Below are 18,327 nucleotides of genomic sequence, written 5' to 3' on the forward strand. Positions count from 1 at the left end.
CCCCCCCCGCCTCCCCTGTAGAGTAAGGTGACCAGACTTTCTGCTTTTGGTGAGACAGTCCCAATTTTTAACAATTTGTCCTTCGTTCTGCTGCGTTTTAAAAAAACCCCGATTTTTGGAAAGAATGCACAACAAGCTAGGGAGCACGGGAGAACAGGAAGGGAATATAGGGTTTTCAGCTGCCATGTGGCTATTTTGCCAGGATATGCATTTTATATTATTTTTGTTAATTTTATAATGTTAAACTTTAATAATAACAAATAATTGTTGAGAACTTATCAAGAACTGCTTATCAAAGTTTGCATTGTTGTCAGGCCCTGCCCCCCAGGTCCTGCCCTCCCAATGGTGTCCCGCTTTACCAATGTTAAAATCTGGTCACCTTAGGCTAGCACCCTACCCTTTCCAACCACAGGTGCCTCCAGCATCTATTGTTTTTTGACATTTTAATGTCGTTCTGACAGGTGTAAGGTGGCATCTTGTTGTGTTTTTTAATTTGCATTTCCCTGATGTTTAGTGATGGGCTGAGCACTTTTTTTTCATGTTTGTTGGCTATTTGTCTATCTTGAAAAGTTTCTGTCCATTTCTTTTGCTGATTATTTAATTTTTTTTTTCCCTTGCCAATTTGTGTAAGTTCTTTATAGATTCTGGATATTAGACCTTAATACCCTTTTTGATTTCTGATTGAGCTTATTTGAGTCTCTTTAATTTTTGCTTAATCTGGCTAGTGGTCTTTTTGATTTTGTTTATCTTTTCAAAGAATCATCTTTTTGTTTTGTTGATCTTTTGTATTTTTTTAAAAGTTTTTGTTTCATTTAGTTCTGCTCTGAGCTTTGTTGTTTCTTTTTTTCAGAGGGGTTTGGGTTTACTTTGATCTTTTACTAGTTCCTTGAATGTGACATTAGCTTGTTAATTTGTGATCTTTCTGTCTTTTAGAGGTAGGCATTTAAGGTTATGAACCTTTCCCTTAGGACTGCTTATTTATTTATTTTTTGTATTACATAGTTTTGAAAGCTTGTGTTTCCTTTGCTATTCAGTTTGAGAAATATTTTTATTTCTATCAGTTTAAGGATTATTTTTATTTCTATCTTAATTTCATCACTGACCTGTTTAGGAGCAGGTTGCTTAATGACATGACTTTGCATAGATTTGAAAGTTTCTTTTGGAACTGATTTCCAGTTTTATTTCTCTGTGGTCTGAGAAGATACATGGTATGATTTCTTTTTGTAAAAATTTGTTGAGACTTGTTTTGTGGCCTAAGATATGATCATTATGGAAAATGCCCCATGCATGCATGAGAATAATGTATATTTAGTAGCTTTTGGGTAGAATCTTCTGCAAACATCTGTTAGATCTGCTTGTTCTAGAGTCCCATATAAGTCTGGTGTTTCTTTCTTTATTTTCTGTTTGGATGATCTGTCTAGTGTTTCAGTAGGGTGTTGACTTTCCTGAAATTATGATGCTACTGTCTGTTTCTTTGCTTAAATCTAGTAGAATTTGCTTTAGGAATCTGGGACCTCCTGTGGTAAGTGCATACGTACTTAGGATTATTATGTCTTCCTGTTTAATCATGCTCTTTAACATCATATAATGGCCATCTTTGTCTCTTTTTCCCCTTCCATTGTTTATATAAAATATATTTTGTTGGTTATGAGAATGGCTACACCACCTCACTTTTGATTTCTATTTTTGTGGGGATAGTTTTTTCCATTCTTTTACTTTGAGTCTGTTTGAGTTCTTGTAAGATGATGATAGTATGTACTTGGGTTATTTTTTTGTCATCCATTCAGCCAGTCTATGTTTTGTTAGACCATTCACGTTCATTGTTAGTACCGATATGTAAATATTATTTTGTTTATCATTTTGGATGATACTGTGATGTTTTATTTTCCCTCTGGTCCTATTGTTTTATAAGAGCCGTGAGCTTTACCTTTCCAGTGTTTTTACACTGGAGTTTATCTGTTGTGACTTTCCATGTGTGCATATAATGTAGTTCTGAGAATTTGCTATAGGGAAGATATAGTAGTGACAAATTCCCTTAGTGCTTGCTTGTCTGGAAAAGTCTTTATTTCTCCATCACTTATGAAACTTACTTTTTCAAGATACAAAATTATAGTCTTCTGTTTAAAAAGACTAAAAATGGGGCCCCAATTCCTTCTGGATCATAAAGTCTTCTTTACTGAGATTTCTGCAGTTAGCCTGATGTAGGTTGCAGGTTGGTTGCTGCTTTTGTCTTAGAACTTGTAGAATTTTCTCCTTCATTTTGACTTTGGCTGGGGTTGATGATTATGTGTCTTGGAGATATCCTATTTTCTATTATGAATCTTCCTGATATTCGATGACCATCTTCTATCTGCACATCTGAATTTCTGGTGATACTAGGAAGTTGTCCTCAATAATTCCCTCTTACAGGTTTTCAATGATATTTTTCTTTTTCTTCTTTTCCCTTGGAGATGCCTATAATTTGAATAGTGGTTCTCTTCACCTAGTCCTATATTTCTCTGGGTGATTGTTCATCCTTCTTTATTCTGTATCTTTGAAAAAAGAATCTGAGATTCTTTTTTTTTTAACCAGAATCTTAGAGCTAGAAGATAAAGCTCTCAAAGTGACCCAGTTAATCAAAGATGGTCTAGCCCATTGTTGAAGCTTTTTGTTATATCTTGAAAGTCCCTAAATGATTCTTTTCTTTCTCTCAGTTCTATTATATTTTTTCTAACCTTTCTTACCTTGTCTAGATCTTTAGCAACTCAGGTTTTTCATTGAGTTGTAATTTTTTTTTTTTTGCTTCTGTGTTGCTTTCAACTTTCTTTCAGTCCCATTCATCTTATTTGCCATCCTTATTCTGAATTCCATTTCTGACATTTTGACAATTTCCTTTTAGTTGGGGTCCATTGCTGTACGTCCATTGTGATTCCTTGGATGTGTCAAACTAGCTTGATTTTTTGTGTTGCTAGAGTTCTTTGCTGGTTTCTTGATATTGGAAGCCTCTTTTCTCGGCTATGGAAAGATTGGTTTGCAATGTATCAGTTCTCCTTTTCTGGGAACTACCCTACTTAGTGAGAAGAAGGAGAGGTCCCTAGATGGTAGTGTTTTTGTGACCTACTTAGAAGATTGACCCAACAAGAGGGAGGCAGATGCACTGAGATCCTGTAATGTAGCTGTTCTGTGTTGTCCCATCCCCCATAACCGTCACAGTCCAACCTGGTGCTGGATGATCTTTGTGCAGATTAGTGGGTTGTTCCCAGGTTGCTTGCCAATGGAAGCACAGATAGGAGGCTGGATGAATGTCTCTCCGAGAATGGTGTGAGAGATTGCTCTGCTTGGGGTCTCCTCATGGCAGTGGTTCCCACCAGGCAACGGTGGGAGCTGTGAAGGTGGGGCCACAGCTTCCAATAGTGGGGCGGTGGTGGTGGGAGGCCCTTCTGGGTGGAGCTGCAGGGCCTGGTAGGAGTAGGGGATCCTTGGAGGTGGAGCCATGTGGTCCAGCAGCACCTGCTATTTCATTTAAATGCATATTCCTCAGTCACTAATCTCAGGAAATTGTTGGCTACCCTTTACCATTGTGCTTCCAGAATGTATTTCCTTGCAAATGATGAGGTGGAAATGGCACTGATGAATAATAATGAATAGATGGATGGGGAGTTCCAGATGGAGGTGGGACATGCTGAAAGGATGGGTTGTGTCCATAAATCAGCAGACGTACCATGGACTCTTAGTAATAGCACCCATTTATTCCACGGCTAAACTGTGTGCTTTGGCTTTACAGAGCTGCAGTGGAAGCCAAACTGTCCACTATGGAATCAGTGACCCAGCAAGAGGGCCTGAAATGATGGAATCAAACAAAACAAAAATTAAACCTTGTGCTGCAGTGGAAGAAGCAGAGATATCTTGTGCCTCTTCAGAATATTTCCGAGGTTACTGTTGCCTGAGAATGGATTTCCAATGGCTGGAAAGGCAGAGGGATGATTGCTTTTATGCATTGACTGTAAAGTCTGTTTGTCTTTTTGCCAAGGAGTAAATGAAACCAGGGCAGAAGGAGTCATTATTGGACAACCTTACATGTACTAGAGAAAGGAAAGGTCCCAAAGTCATAAATGATAATTGTTTAAGCTAGAGGGGAAAATCTCAGGCAGTTAATTTTAAACCTTGATTTTCTACCCCATTCCTGATGCAGATAGGCTTGTGGATCTTTTGAAATTCTCATGAAAAAACATGCAAATTAGAAATAGTAGAGTATGAAAATAATAAGAAACCCTCCTTTTGGTAAAAATGGATACATAACTTGAGATAATGTAAAATCCCCTGTATATGCTGTGGTCCCAGCAGGAAATAGATGGTATACTTCAACTGGATGAAAGGACTATTCAAATGTATGGTCAATGGGTAGGAGAAACTTCAAGGAATAGTACCTATTATTCCTTCTCCAGACCTGAACAGACAGGGGGAGTAAACAACTGTTGAACCCCTGGGAGAGTGACTGTGTGGAGAGGGCTGCCTGACAGGAGTTTGGGCCTTTGGGAGAGGGTGAGCCAGCAGAGAGGGAGCCCTAGTAATAGAAATTCCAGTCTCTTTTCTTCATATCCCTGCTTTCTTGCAAGTACTGCCCATTGGAACATGTCTGGAGGCCAGAGAGCAAGAGCACCTGGGCATGTAATTCATATATGGTGATGTCCAGAAGATGTAGAGCAGAGTGGAGAAGGAGCTAGAGAGTCAAAAAAAATCCATCTGTCCCCCAGACTAAACCAAAAAGTGAGCCAAAAATCATATCATTTCAAACAGTCAGGCAGGATATTTTATAAATGGTGTTTATGCTATCACCACATGGCAACAACAATTAGCTGGTAAACAACACCCCCCAAAATCCTTGGTCAGGATTGCTTTTGAATTGTGTAAATTTTGAATTAGGAGATGCTTTCAGAAAACATGCCTTCCATTATGTTCAACCTCCCCAGTTCTCCTTCCCCCAAATACCACTTTGGTTTGGAGTCTCCTGCAGCAGATTTTAAGTCTCAAATTAATTACCAGGCTATAGAGAGAATTTTGGCTTAGCTCCCTATATGTAGTTTCTGTGTTGCTGAAATGCCACAAAATTAAGATTTTCTAAATACAGTTCTATTTTTATTTTGAGGCGTGGGATACTTGTAGAGCTATGCAGCCTTCTTTTGCCCCAGAATTCACAGGTGCTCTGGAAAATTAACTTGAACAGAATTAACAGCTGTGTTTTCACTGTTCTGATAGGTGCAGAAACTCTGGCTGCCAGACTGTAAGCTCCTCGAGGTAGGGGCTGGGTCTCATTCAACATCATATCCCTAGATTCCGGCCTAAGGCCTGCTCTTAGAAGACTCAATAAATATTTCTTAAATGAATGAACAAGAGTTTTAAAATTATACACATATCTAAAACTGAATCACACCAACTTCTAACCATATTCCCTAAAGTATGTTTTATTAAATGATTTCACAATCACAATATATGATATTGTGAAGATTGACGAGTTTCTCTCTTCCACCAAAATTCTGGTAACTTAAAAACTAAGAATTATGATCCAAGACATAACTCATACTTGTGTCATATTATTTTGAGGGTTTTCTAAAATGTAATCATCACCAACGGGAAACTTTTCCTAACTAAAACCCAAAGGAAGCTATTTATCCATTCAAAATCCCCACACGTGCAGGAAACCTGGACTCTCAACTAAGCCAGGTGTTAAGAGTTGCCATAAAGGTAGGTCTATTTTGTTTAGTCACCTGCTTTATTTAAACAATGACAATGACAGGCCTGCATCTTAACCACCATCAAAATTCAGCCCCAAGTGGGTTGGATCCAACCCATTTTACCAGTCTCAAAATAGGTATACAGTGAAAGGAGGAAGTAGAAGAGATGAGAAGAGCTCAGCCCTGTGATCTGTGCTTTGCTCAGCAAGTCTGCATTCTGGCATCTCTTAATGATGACTTGATTTGGGATATCGTGAAGCCAGGAGATTAAGACAGGCCATCCATTAAGAAGGTAATCCATACACTTGGTTTCCATTAAGAGGGAGAGGAAGAGAGATTTTTTTTTCCTGTCTTCTTTTTGTCCTAATTTCCCCTTTACTTAGACTTCCTCTCCTCTGCTTGGTGATGTCATTACAGCTTTCAGTTGCTTGCTGGGCCGTGGGTGTGAGCAGCTCCCTGGGCAGCCATTGCTGATTCATCTTGGTGAATCATCTGCTTGGATCTCTGACTGGGAGGGAGTGATGTCACTGCATGTCCTCCTCCTCCCAGGTCTCCTCTTTAAGACTCTGTATGTTCACAGCAGGCGTGTTCAGCCAAGGCTGCCCAGGAGCCTGAGAACTCACTAAGCTTCCCAAGTGCCGCTGATCCCTGGCAGGGAGCCCTGGGATTCTCACCAGTGCAGAGCCGAATCCCTTCATCCTGCCATCCATTTATAGATTCAAATAGCTAGGAGGGTCAGTTACTGCTCAGCCCTGCTCAGCCTCTGCTTTCAGGTCAATTATTATAACCTATCATTTTTGCAGGAATGCTCTTAATTCAACTGTTATATAAACCATGGGTCTGTCTCTTGGCAATTTTAATTCAGAGCCTTCCAGGCAACAGTAATCCCTAGTTTGATCTTTTATTCTCTCTTTCTTCTCTCTTCTTCCATGACATCCCCTCCCCCTTGCTCCTCACTTAACAGTTTCCAGCTGTGTATCTTTTGGCTTTGTTTCCGCCCCAGCTTTTTCTATAACATGCAGTTGGATTCCCTCCAGGTCCCAGATGTGCTATTCATTTATGCTGAAGCATCTGGGCCGCCACACAGTCCTGTCACTGCAACGTGGCAAACTTGTGAAAAACCCGACTGGTAGCCAGCTAGCGGGCTGCAGCACCCTGGCAGGCAGCAGAAGCATTTCAAAGGATGATGAGGAGAGGCCCCCGGAAGGGTTATGAGAGCCGGTGGGAACCCAGGTGAAGCCAGGAGCTCACATTCTCCAACGCTGTGGCTCTTATGGGTACAGATGAGCCCATGGGTATTAGATGCTGAGGGTTTAATTCTTTCAAAGCAACGGGGGTGCAGCTGCAGAATCGAAATAACACCTACCTCCTCAATTACCCAGGGGGAAAAAGGGTTGTCACCCTTCCTTGAGGAGACCACAGGTACCACAGATGGGAGGAACCCAGGATCTGAGGCGTCCATGGCTGTTAGGGAGGGGGCGCTGGGCAGGGAGCCCAAAGTCTTTCCTGGTTCTGGTTCCAACTTTCTGCTTCTTCTTCTCCTGACCTTAAACAAGCTTTTAAATCTGGCCTCCTATTTCCTTTTCCGTGAAGTAGCAAGATTGGATTAAATTGTGGGATTTCAAGCTTTTGTTTTAAAAATTCCAAAAAACTAAACTGAAGCGGAAGCCTTTATGTAGTGCACTCAATCCTTTCATGACAGGAAGTGGTAATCTTTCAACAGCCTCACCCGTGGCCATCCAAGGTGTTTACGGGGGTAGGGGTGGCAGAAGTGTGCCTTTATCCCAGGCAGTCAGCCTTACCTCACGAGGTACAGGGCTCAGCACGTGGTCCTTCTCAGGGTCACAGAGAGCAAACCTTCCCTTTCACCTGCTCTTGCTCCTCCCCAGCACCTGCCCTTGAACTTCCACCTGCTTATCTCCAGGACGACTCTCCTCCTCTTCTTGGCTCCCTGCATGAGTATCAGTCACTCAGTTCAGTCCTCTTTGAATGGGCCGTGCAGGGCAGGGGTGGGACAGGGGTGGGGCATTAACCTTTGGAGAAGCGAACACCTGATAGATTTTCCAGGGGTGTCCAACCTTTTTTTTTCTCTGTAGCACATTGGAAGGATAAGAGTTGTCTCGGACCACATGTTAAATACATGAACACTAATGAAAAATGATTAGCAAAAAAAAAAAAAAAAAAAATCTGTGCACACTTTTCATGATATCCAACAACACAGGTAAGCAAAAAACATCCTACAAAATCAGCATGTGGCCTTGGGGCTGGAGGTTGGACACCTGTGAATCCAGATCGTCAAGACGCAGTTTCTCGTAGCAGACATTCTTATATTTTTATAGAAAAAGGAACTCTTTCCTCTCATCTAACTTGAGTCTCATTACTAAAAGCCCCATTGCTTCTTTTTAAAATAAATTTTATTGTGTATATTCGAGGTTTACAACATGGTATTAGGGGATTAAAATGGTTACATATAGTGAAGCAAATTAACGTATCTATCTTTTCATGCAGTTATTTTTTTTGGTGACAAGAGCAGCTAAGATCTACTTGTTTGGGCTGTGCCTGTGACTCAAGGAGTAGGGTGCCGGCCCCATATACCAGAGGTGGTGGGTTTGAGCCCAGCCCCAGCCAAAACTGCAAAAAAAAAAAAAACAAAAAAAAAACTACTTGTTTAACAAAAATCTCTAATACAATACAATTTTATGAATTTTAGCCCTCAGATTGTACAATAGATCCCAAGACTGGGTCAGCCGACCTATCTGCTGCTCTCCATCCTTTGACCTACACTTCCCAACTTTCTCCCCACAGTCCTACCTGCGGTGACCACTGTTTCATTGTCTCTGTGTATTTGAGCTCTTTTAAAAAAAGATATATCTATTATATAAAAGGTCAGGCAATACTTTTCTTTCTGTGTTTGGCTTATTTCACTTAGCATAATGTCCTCCAGGCCCATCTGTGTTGTGGCAAATGGCAAGGTCTCTTTGTTTAGAGGCTTAATAATATTCCACTCTATATATGTAGCCCATTTTCTTTTTTTTTCCTCCATTTTCTTTATCCTTATTCCACTGATGGACTAAAAATCCCATTTCTTATTCTAGCCCTAGCATCTGAGTATGTCAAGCCCCCGGAGGGTAAGAGCACGTATGGGTGTGTGCCCCTCTCTCTGGCTATCTCTAAGACACCTTTACAGAACACCAAGGGCTCCCTGGAGTACAGTTGGAGAACACTGGGCAGGATGCAATTATCATGCCCAATCTCTGAGTCCTGAGAACTATTCCTAGAAAAGAGTGCTCTTCATGTGGATAAGAATCCTAGAAAGCCTTTGGACTAGAGAGGACCTCTGGGGACCCTCATGCTTTCTCACCCGCTTCTTTATGGGAGCTGCACACAATCTAGGATCCTACCAGTGTTAGGACACTTTGGGCATCTGGATGAAGGAAAACTTCAGGTTCCAAGAATCTCAGTTCATACAGGTCACTTATACGTAGACCTGTGAGTCTAGCTGACCTGAAGGCAAGTGCTATGCCACTAAAGAAAGTCCTAAGCCATCTTGACTCTCTGTGATAATAGTAGTAATAATAATTTGTTGTTTCTCCACCTCCAGTGAGCAGAGGAGTTAAGAGCTGTGGTAGAGTACATTATTGTTGCCAAATATTTGCTGCTCAGCACGATGAGAGAATGATCACTACCACCTACATGGATGTCAGGCTTGGTCCCTGGCTTGCCTTGGCTAATGAGATGTGAGCATGATGCACATCTTTTCCGACTTAATGTTCTAAAGGCCCATGTGAATTCCCATCACCTTTCTCATTTCTCCTCTGTTAACAAAGGGTGACATGTGAGGAGGGTGATCACCTAGACGGGGGCTGCTTCTTTAGCCTGGTGTCAGAGTGGTGATGGTGGCAGCAGGCCCTGGACGGACATGGAGCCTGAGCAAGAAATGTACCTTTGTGGGCTGAGCCGCACTGCATTAGGTTTGTTTTGGTTGGGAGCCAATAAGGGTTTGGGGTTTGAATTTCAACTATATAACTTTAGACAAATGATTTATCCTTTCTAAGCCTCAGTTTTCTCATTCATGACATGAGGATGATCATGATGCTTACCTTTCTGCATTGTTGAATGATTAAATATGAAAATGTGAATAAATTGCTCAGCACAGTACCTGATACTTACAAACAATAAATTCTATCTATTGTTATTTAAAATAGGTACAGAACACAGGCATAAAAAGGTATGGGTGTATATGAGAGGGAGGTTGACAATTACGAAGCATGACAGTTGGCCACAGCTTCTCTTCTTTTTAAAAGAAATCATACTCAATAATTTATGGCTTTATGTTAAGCAGAGTAATGGCTTCCGAAGATGTCCAAATCCCAATCCCCAGAACCTGTTAATATTTTCCCTTACAAAGCAAATGGGACATTACAGATGTGCTTAGATTAGGATCTTGAGCTGAAGAGATTATCCTGTGTTATCCAGTGGGCCCAATATGATCACAAGGGTCCTTTTAAGTAAAAGAAGGAGATGAGACAGTCTGAGTGACAGCCAGAGATGTGATGAAGGAGGAGAATGAGGGGTGTGTGTGATAATTGCTGACCAGAAGAGCAGAGGAGGTGGAGAAGCCAAGGAAATGGATAGTCCTTGAGAAACTTCATCAGGAACACGGACCTGCCAACACCTGGATTTTAGTCCAGTGTGGCCATTTTGGATCTTGAACCTCCAGAACTATAAATAGTGAATTTATGTTGTTTTAAGCTACTAAATTTGTTACAGCAGCCATACGAAATGGACTCAGCCCCACCTCCTTTTTCTCTTATTTCAGCATTGCTGCTTTGCGGCTGCAGTTAAGTTCACTGTTCTGAGTTCAAAATTATAAAAGCCTGGGTTGGATTTCTTTGGTTCCTCATGCGTGTGTGCTCATACATCAGTGCCCTGCACAGCCACTCTTCCCTGCCAACTGCCCCCCTGCTTCCACATGATCCCACCCTGTCCCATCCTGAAACCGTAATCTCAGAAACATAAGGGCAATTTTCTATTTTAATTTTAAAATGACATTTTACTTGGTTAACTGTGTATAATTTGGGGGGTGGTTTGTCATTTTCTAGTCACCGTGGAATGATAAAATCAAGGCTAGAAGATAGGCCCTTAGATAAACCTGAATTCTGTCTGCATGATTCTTTTTTTTTTTTTTTAATTAAATCATAGCTGTGTACATTAATACTGTCATGGGGGTACAATGTGCTGTCTTTATATACAATTTGAAATGTTTTCACCAAACTGGTTAACATAGCCTTCAGGTCATTTTCTTAGTTATTGTGTTATTTATATTCTACATTTAGAAAAATTTACATGTACCCTTATAAGATGAACCGTAGGTGTGATCCCACCAATCACCCTCCCTCCACCCATCCTCCCCTTTCTCCTCCCCTCCCTTTCTCCTTTCCCCATATTCTTGGGCTAAAATTGGGTTACAACTTTCATAGGAAAGCTTAGTTAGTTTCATGGTAGGGCTGAGTACATTGGATACTTTTTCTTCCCTTGCCTCCATGATTCTTAACATAACTTTTTCCAGAATTCTATTCTAGTAAATGAAGGTTTTTATCATCAAGAGAATATCATATAGACTCTCTTGATGACTGAAGACTTTATTTACTATAGTACCTGGGGCATGTGACAGTAATTTATTTTAGCATCATTGGTCGCCATAATCTTGTTTGACTGTAAACTGGGAGGGTTGATTATTGCTGTGCGTGGCTCTTAGGTACTTTTGTTTTACTTAAATCTGTTTGAGCGATAGAAGGGAAGAGACAGGAGGAATACTTGTCATCTGCTTTGCGGGAGATGTGTTATGGTTCAGCTCTTCTCTGCACAGTGGGTAGGATGCTCGGGGACTTTAGGAGTTCCTCTTATGCTTATGAATCTTCTGCAGAAGCCTGCTTAGTGTTCACCATTAGTTCTAGAACTACCCCTGCTGCAGCGGTGCTGGGTTTTTCCACTCCTTTGCAACAAGAGTTGAGACATGTCACATAGGGAAGCATAAGTCTGGCCTCTCAAACTATAAGTCATACATTTAGCCACAGAATAGTAAATAGTCTTTCCATTCTAGGTAAAATAACAATTCATGTCCAAACTGCTCCTTGTTTTGCTTATTTTCTCCTATTAAAATATGTATATAGAGTGGTGCCTGTGGCTCAAAGGAGTAGGGCGCTGGCCCCATATGCCGGAGGTGGCGGGTTCAAACCCAGCCCCGGCCAAAAACTGCAAAACAAAACAAAACAAAAAACAATGTATGTAAGGCCAGCGCTCATACCTGTAATCCTAGCACTCTGGGAGGCTGAGGCGGGTGGATTATTTGAACTCAGGAGTCTGAGACCAGCCTGAGCAAGAATGAGACCCCAGTCTTACTAAAAACAGAAAAATTAGCCAGGTATCGTGATGGTTGGGTGTAGTCCCAGCCACTCAGGAGGCTGAGGCAAGAGGATCTCTTGAGCCCAGGAGACTGAAGTTGCTGTGAGCTGTGATGTCACAGCATTCTACATAGAGTAACAGAGTGAGACTCTGTCTAAAAAAAAAAAAATAGAATGCAGCCTGGGCGTGGCACTCTTTTAAGTTTGGGTTCCAGAACACAGGTTTTTTATCTTACCTTATATTTTGACTTGTGTTTCTAGGCCTTTTTGTTCCCTCAATCTTTTTATAGCTCATAGCTATGAGGTTCTCCCAGTCCCACAGTTCTTCTCAGGAAGAGAACTTTCCCTCTCTCTGGAGCTTTGGTGCTGGAGAAGGCTGTGTAGTTACTGCGAGGAATCAGCATCTTCCCGCAGAATCTTGGTCAGTGTTCTCACTGTTCTTGTGGTAGGTTTCTGCTGTCCCATTTTAATTCAGCTTCTTCCGTGGGAGCTCTTATAAACAAACCGCCACAGAACTCACTTTTAGGCAGTATTTCATCAAAATATGGCTATACTCATTTTTAGCTAGATAGCGTATGAATTAGTACTGAATCAAGTCCAAGACCAGATGGGGCTTGCTTTTTCTGGGGAAGACAAAGCGTTAAGTTTTCTTGTCTTAGTTGTGAAAAGTGCCAGCTTGAGCACCTGGCCGGCATCCTAATTGTCTTAATCTGTGAAGCAGAGGGGCCATATGGCCCACCTGATCAATTATGTAGGTATTGATTAAGATGGGGAGGAAACACCATCATCCAAAGCGGCCTCGTCAGTCATTCAGTCTGCTGTTTCTGTCAAGAGTATGTTGGCCCCTCCGGAAAGACCTGCCTGCAGCTGCTACTGCCGAAGACAGAAGGCAGCATCGGTGTTTTGTCTGAGCTGGTCCCCAAAAGCCTTTGTGTTGTAGGGTGAAGAAAATGTTTGGCGAGTCTAAATTACATGCAGGTAGCACAGAACCCTATGTATGAAAAACACTGATTTAAAACAATGGTCATTAGTTTCCTAGAACTTTCCTTTTTTTTTTTATTTTTTAACTTACATTTTTGTACAAATAATAATTGTACATATTTATGAGCTATAATGTGATATTTCAATGTATTTATCAATAGTTTACTTTTCAGATAAGGTTGTAGCAAATAATAGCTATTTACTGTTCTAGCCAGAATTTATGTTATTGAAAAATAAAGTGAAAAAAGTTAAAAAACAAAAACAAAAAAAGGGTCATTAGCTTTGAAGCTTAAAATAAAAAAGGATGTACGTCTTGCTCAGCAAAAATATCCCTTCTATGTAAAAGCTGTAAATATGTAAATATTTACATATTTACAAAATATCCTATGTAAATATTCTGTGTAAAAGCTGTCTTCCTCCCTTGCTTTAACAATGTAAGGTAGGGTCCTACCTTGAGTCCTATTATCACTATTTATTTTCAAAAGCTTCCCTAGAGTGACAGGAATAAAGATCTCTCTTCTTTGGGGGAATTCAAATAATTTTCAGACATTTTTTATGATTTCACTTAAAAACTTCGTTTTTCAAAACCACGGGCGTGGCACGAGGGTTGCAAAGGAGAGCCCACAAGCAGAATTGTTCTTGTTTGGCTCTCACGGGCTTTTAAAACATGAGACATTTTACACAAAAATGCAGATTTCTCCCTGGCAATGATCAGTGGAAGATAAGTGGCCATTGCCATCTTGAGATGAGGCATAAGCCACACTCCCCTCAACTTTTAAGGACATACATGAGGCCTGCTTCATTCCCTTGTTCCTGAATCCTGACCCAAACCACCACTTCTGATGCTGTGGAGAAACTGAGGCAGAGAGTCACCCCGAGGAACAGAAAGCTAGCTCCGCTGGTACCTGACTTAATCTGAATGTGAGTGGGGAGGACTTGAAGTAGGAAACAGTTTTTTAAGCAACTAAAGGCATGTCTCTCAGGAAAGCTATGTACCCATGTGGTACAGGGAAAAGAATGAAATTCAGCAGCCCATTCCTTGTGTGGTGTTGTCTGCCACAATACCTTCCTGACGCTTGTCAGGGAGAATCGTATCAATTGAAGAAGGCCGTGTTTACAGAGGCTGACTTAGGGATGTATGTCTGTCCCCTGCTCTAAATTCTATGTACTGTTTCCTGGATTCAGTGACTCCAGTTTTGGACCTGAACCACTTTTGCACAGTGTCTCTTATGTCCTGCTCACTGGTCTAAGACAGGTGCCATGGACGTGGCACCCAGTGGTGGTCAGTGTCAGGATTCTACTGGGACTTTCCATCCCAACATTCCTTTCTGGATTCAGCATTGTGAACACATGTGTTTTCTCTGAGAACGTTTTCTTCTTCTTTTTTTGAAATAGTGCAAACATTAGAATCATTATACCACATCCGATTTCTCTCCTTGCACTGGTGGATAACAGGTGAGTCAAAACCCATGATCTGCCTCCAGCAAGGATTTGAGACACACAGTGGAATGTTGTGCATTTGGTACTTTACTCCATTTTTCGTTTCTGGATTTCTCAATATTTAATTTTTCTTTGCCTTTTTTCTGGACTACTAATTTATTAAGTGCTTTAAAATAGGTATTTTTAAAAATATCTATTGCTATAGGTATTACATACAAAAGTACAAAATGAGTAACCAAAGTGGGCATTCCAAGCAGTATTTTCAGTTAAATTAGCCTAGGTAAAATAAATCATGGAGATGAAACCCTATGTTTATGGGTCCTAATATATAATCAAGCACAATGCTTGCCCATTCATTTCAAATTCAATTTAATTTTATTTTTGTTCATTTTCCCCATCCTTGATATAAATTCCTACCTCCATGAAAACTGATGGCTTGTTTGATAAAATGGGTAGGGTCTTCTAACTGGTTTCACTCACCTATCACCATAGCTGCCTGGCTGGTGTCTGAGATGTGCTGGGTTGTCTGGGGCGGGGGCGTTTCCCCACCCCCACGCTGGGGTCCTCACTCCAGGCAGGTCTTGGTTGTTCTCCACAGCAGTATGTCTTTTTCACTCTCAAAACTGAAGGTCACCCATGCAGGGGCTGAGAGTATATGAAGTGGAGGACATTCCAGTTTCTGTTTTTCATGTTTCTCTTTCTCAGTGACTTTTTCTGGATAGCCCCAGATTCGTATCTGGCTCCTGTTGGGATCTTTTCCTCTCAATCAATCTTCCAAGTGAAAATCTTGAAAGCTCACTTCTTTCTCTAGCATTTTTCTGCATTGTTAGTAGATGTGTTTGTTATTGTTAGAAAAGGAAAGAGGAGAAAGGAAGTTAAGGATGCGTCTGTATAATAGTAAAGATATAAAAATCAGGAGAATGACTTTATATCTTTATATAAAGATATAAAAGCCAGGAGTATGATACCAACATTCCTGAGTGGCATAAAAAGAGATGGCAGGGAAGAAGATCTTGCATCTCACCGTTTTCTGCACTAGACAACAGGTGGTGGTGTTGATTTTTAAACCAACTTGTTTTTGGTTTGGAAATTGATGAGGGTTGTTTGGTGCAGGAATGGCTTTGGGATAATTCAAGGAGAAAGCACTGTGCAGCTTACACATAAGTCAAGTTTGGCCTTTGCAACTCAGGAAACTTCTGATCTGGTTGGAGACAAAAGGCTTGCATATGTAACCCAACTAGAGAAGAGTTGAAGCATATGACAAATCACTAAATTATATATTAAAAGCAATAAGTGTAGTACACCCATAGTTCTAAATTCAACCCAGAACCAATAACTGGGAAATTTTCTTGAGAGCACTTAGTTTTGCTTTAAGCAGTCCCTCCCTAAATTATAGTAAAAATCCTCATATTTGGAATTTTATGAATTTGTTGATTGTTGTAATCATAACCATTTTTTTTTGCAATTTTTTTTTTTTTTTTTTGGCCAGGGCTGGGTTTGAACCTGCCACCTCCAGCATATGGGGCTGGCGCCCTACCCCTTTGAGCCATAGGCGCCACCCTCATAACCATGTTTTATAAGATCTTCTTTTAATACCTTTTGCTATTTTCTAAAATTATTAACGTTACTTCTTGCCTAATGAGTTTTGTTTCTTAAATTTCTTTGGCTTTAGTGTTGTGTGGACAAACCCATCAGATGCTGGGTCTCATCTAGGAAATACTATTGTAGTAAGTATAAATTCTCATGGTTGGGCTTGATGCCTGTGGCTCAGGGAGTGCCAGTCACACACACTGAGGCTGATGGGTTTGAACCTGACCCAGGCCAGCTAAACAATAATAACAACTGCAACAAAAAATAGCTGGGTGTTGTGGTAGGTGCTTGTAGTCCCAGCTACTTGGGAGGCTGAGGCAAGAGAATTGCTTGAGCCCAAGAGTTTGAGGTTGCTGTGAGCTATGACACCACGGTCTCTACCAACGGTGACATAGTAAGACTTTGTCTCAAAAAAAAAAAATTCTCATAGTTGCAACAACAAATAAAATTCAGGTTAACTTAAACTGGATAATTCAAATGACTTGGTAGCTTACTACTTAAAACTCCAGTTTCTTTTAGATAAATATGTAGATATTTTGGATGCTTCTTGTGGGCTAAAGGTTATACATTCTGTCACTGATGGAAAAGTATCCAGTGTACATCTCATCTTCTATCTTTGCTGACCTCTGCTGAGCCTGGTCTTTGAGATCTGCCTCTCTTCTTGTGTCCACTGGTGAGGCATATCCCACAGTTTCTGATCACCAAATCCTCTACTTGCACCTCCTGTGCCTACATTGCAAGGCCCAGTTGGCCTCCTTATCTGCTCTCGGTCAACTCCCTGACTGTCTTAGTCAGCCTGGGGAATGGTTGGCTGCTGTTCTACTCCATCTGGGGCCATGATAGATTGGGAGCAGAGTGCATGGAGGGCAGGACAGGCCATTTCGGAACACTCTTCATCAACACTTATTCTGTACATACTTTTCATACTATCCTGCTGCTCTTTGATGGTGTAGAGTCCTCTGAGAAAATGTTTTGTTTTTGAGTTTGAGTTATCACATTGGGAACTAATTTACCCTACTTTTCTATTTCTATCTTATCCAGGGAAAGTTGTCTCTAACCAATGGTTTTGATCCCTGGAGGGGTCACTCTAAGAAACCTTTTGCAAGATCCTATACCAACCATTCACTCTCTGAATCTTTTCCACGGCTCTCAACCCCAGACCTGAAAAAATTCTTATCTCCTTTTTGTGTAGTGAAGAAATGGCTCATATATCATCACAGGTTTTTCCTCTTTTACAGTTCATGTTATAAAGTCTTAGTGCTCTAGGATTCACTTTTGAAGACAGAAAAACATTTGTCTATCTATCTAACCATCTACTTATCATCTATCTATCTACATTTTCTTTCCATGCTATTGTGTCTTTCCCTCTCAAGAGCCAATTTTAGAATTCAAAATGAAGAATTTGATTTGTTGAATTTTGCTTGCTGGGTTCTTTGGTATTTTCCCTTTTCTAGAATAAAAGCCTCAGCCTACAGATCTTTTTTAAATGGAGAAGATGTTGCAGGATAAAAAGGAAATGCCAAGCAGGAGGAATACATCTGGCAATATTTTAAAATATTTTATAGCAACTTATATGATATAAACTTAAATGACTTAGGTAGTCTTCTATAAAATTTTTCTCTTTGGGGAGGAACTAGGAAGAAGCAAGGTATATTTCTCAAGACACCAAATCCAAACAGTCTTGAAATTTACCATAAGAGGCAGATTTTTCTCTTCTTCTCTTCTTGGCTATGAAAATATTCCTTATGACACTGCCTTCTTTTCCATGCCCTTTCATAACCTGGGAGAGTTGGTTGGCAGATTTCCAGTAAGCAGTGCTCACTGCATCTAATAGACTCAAACCGTCTCCTTGGCAAAGAATAGAAAAGCCCTGTGGCTAAAAATGTCAAGTCTGGGATGCTAAAGCTCTACAAGAGAATGTTGTTCCCTGGGCTAGGAAATAGGCTGGGTAACAAATGTCTTTTTCCCAGCTTGTCAATGCCTATGATGCAAAGAAAACAATATTAAAAGGAATGGGGGAATGTTCAGGGAGCTAAAATGAAGATATTTTATTTGAATATTTTAAATATTCAAATTATTCAAAATATTCAAATTATTAAATATTCAAAATTTAAATTCAAATATTTTTATGAACTTTAAATATTTGCTAATGATTAAATATCACATTAAAAAGATCAACTGGATCCTTATTCAAAATATTC

This window comes from Otolemur garnettii, unplaced genomic scaffold (genome assembly GCF_000181295.1).
Source record: "Otolemur garnettii isolate 467f Iridium unplaced genomic scaffold, OtoGar3 scaffold00004, whole genome shotgun sequence".
Lineage (NCBI taxonomy): Eukaryota > Metazoa > Chordata > Mammalia > Primates > Galagidae > Otolemur > Otolemur garnettii.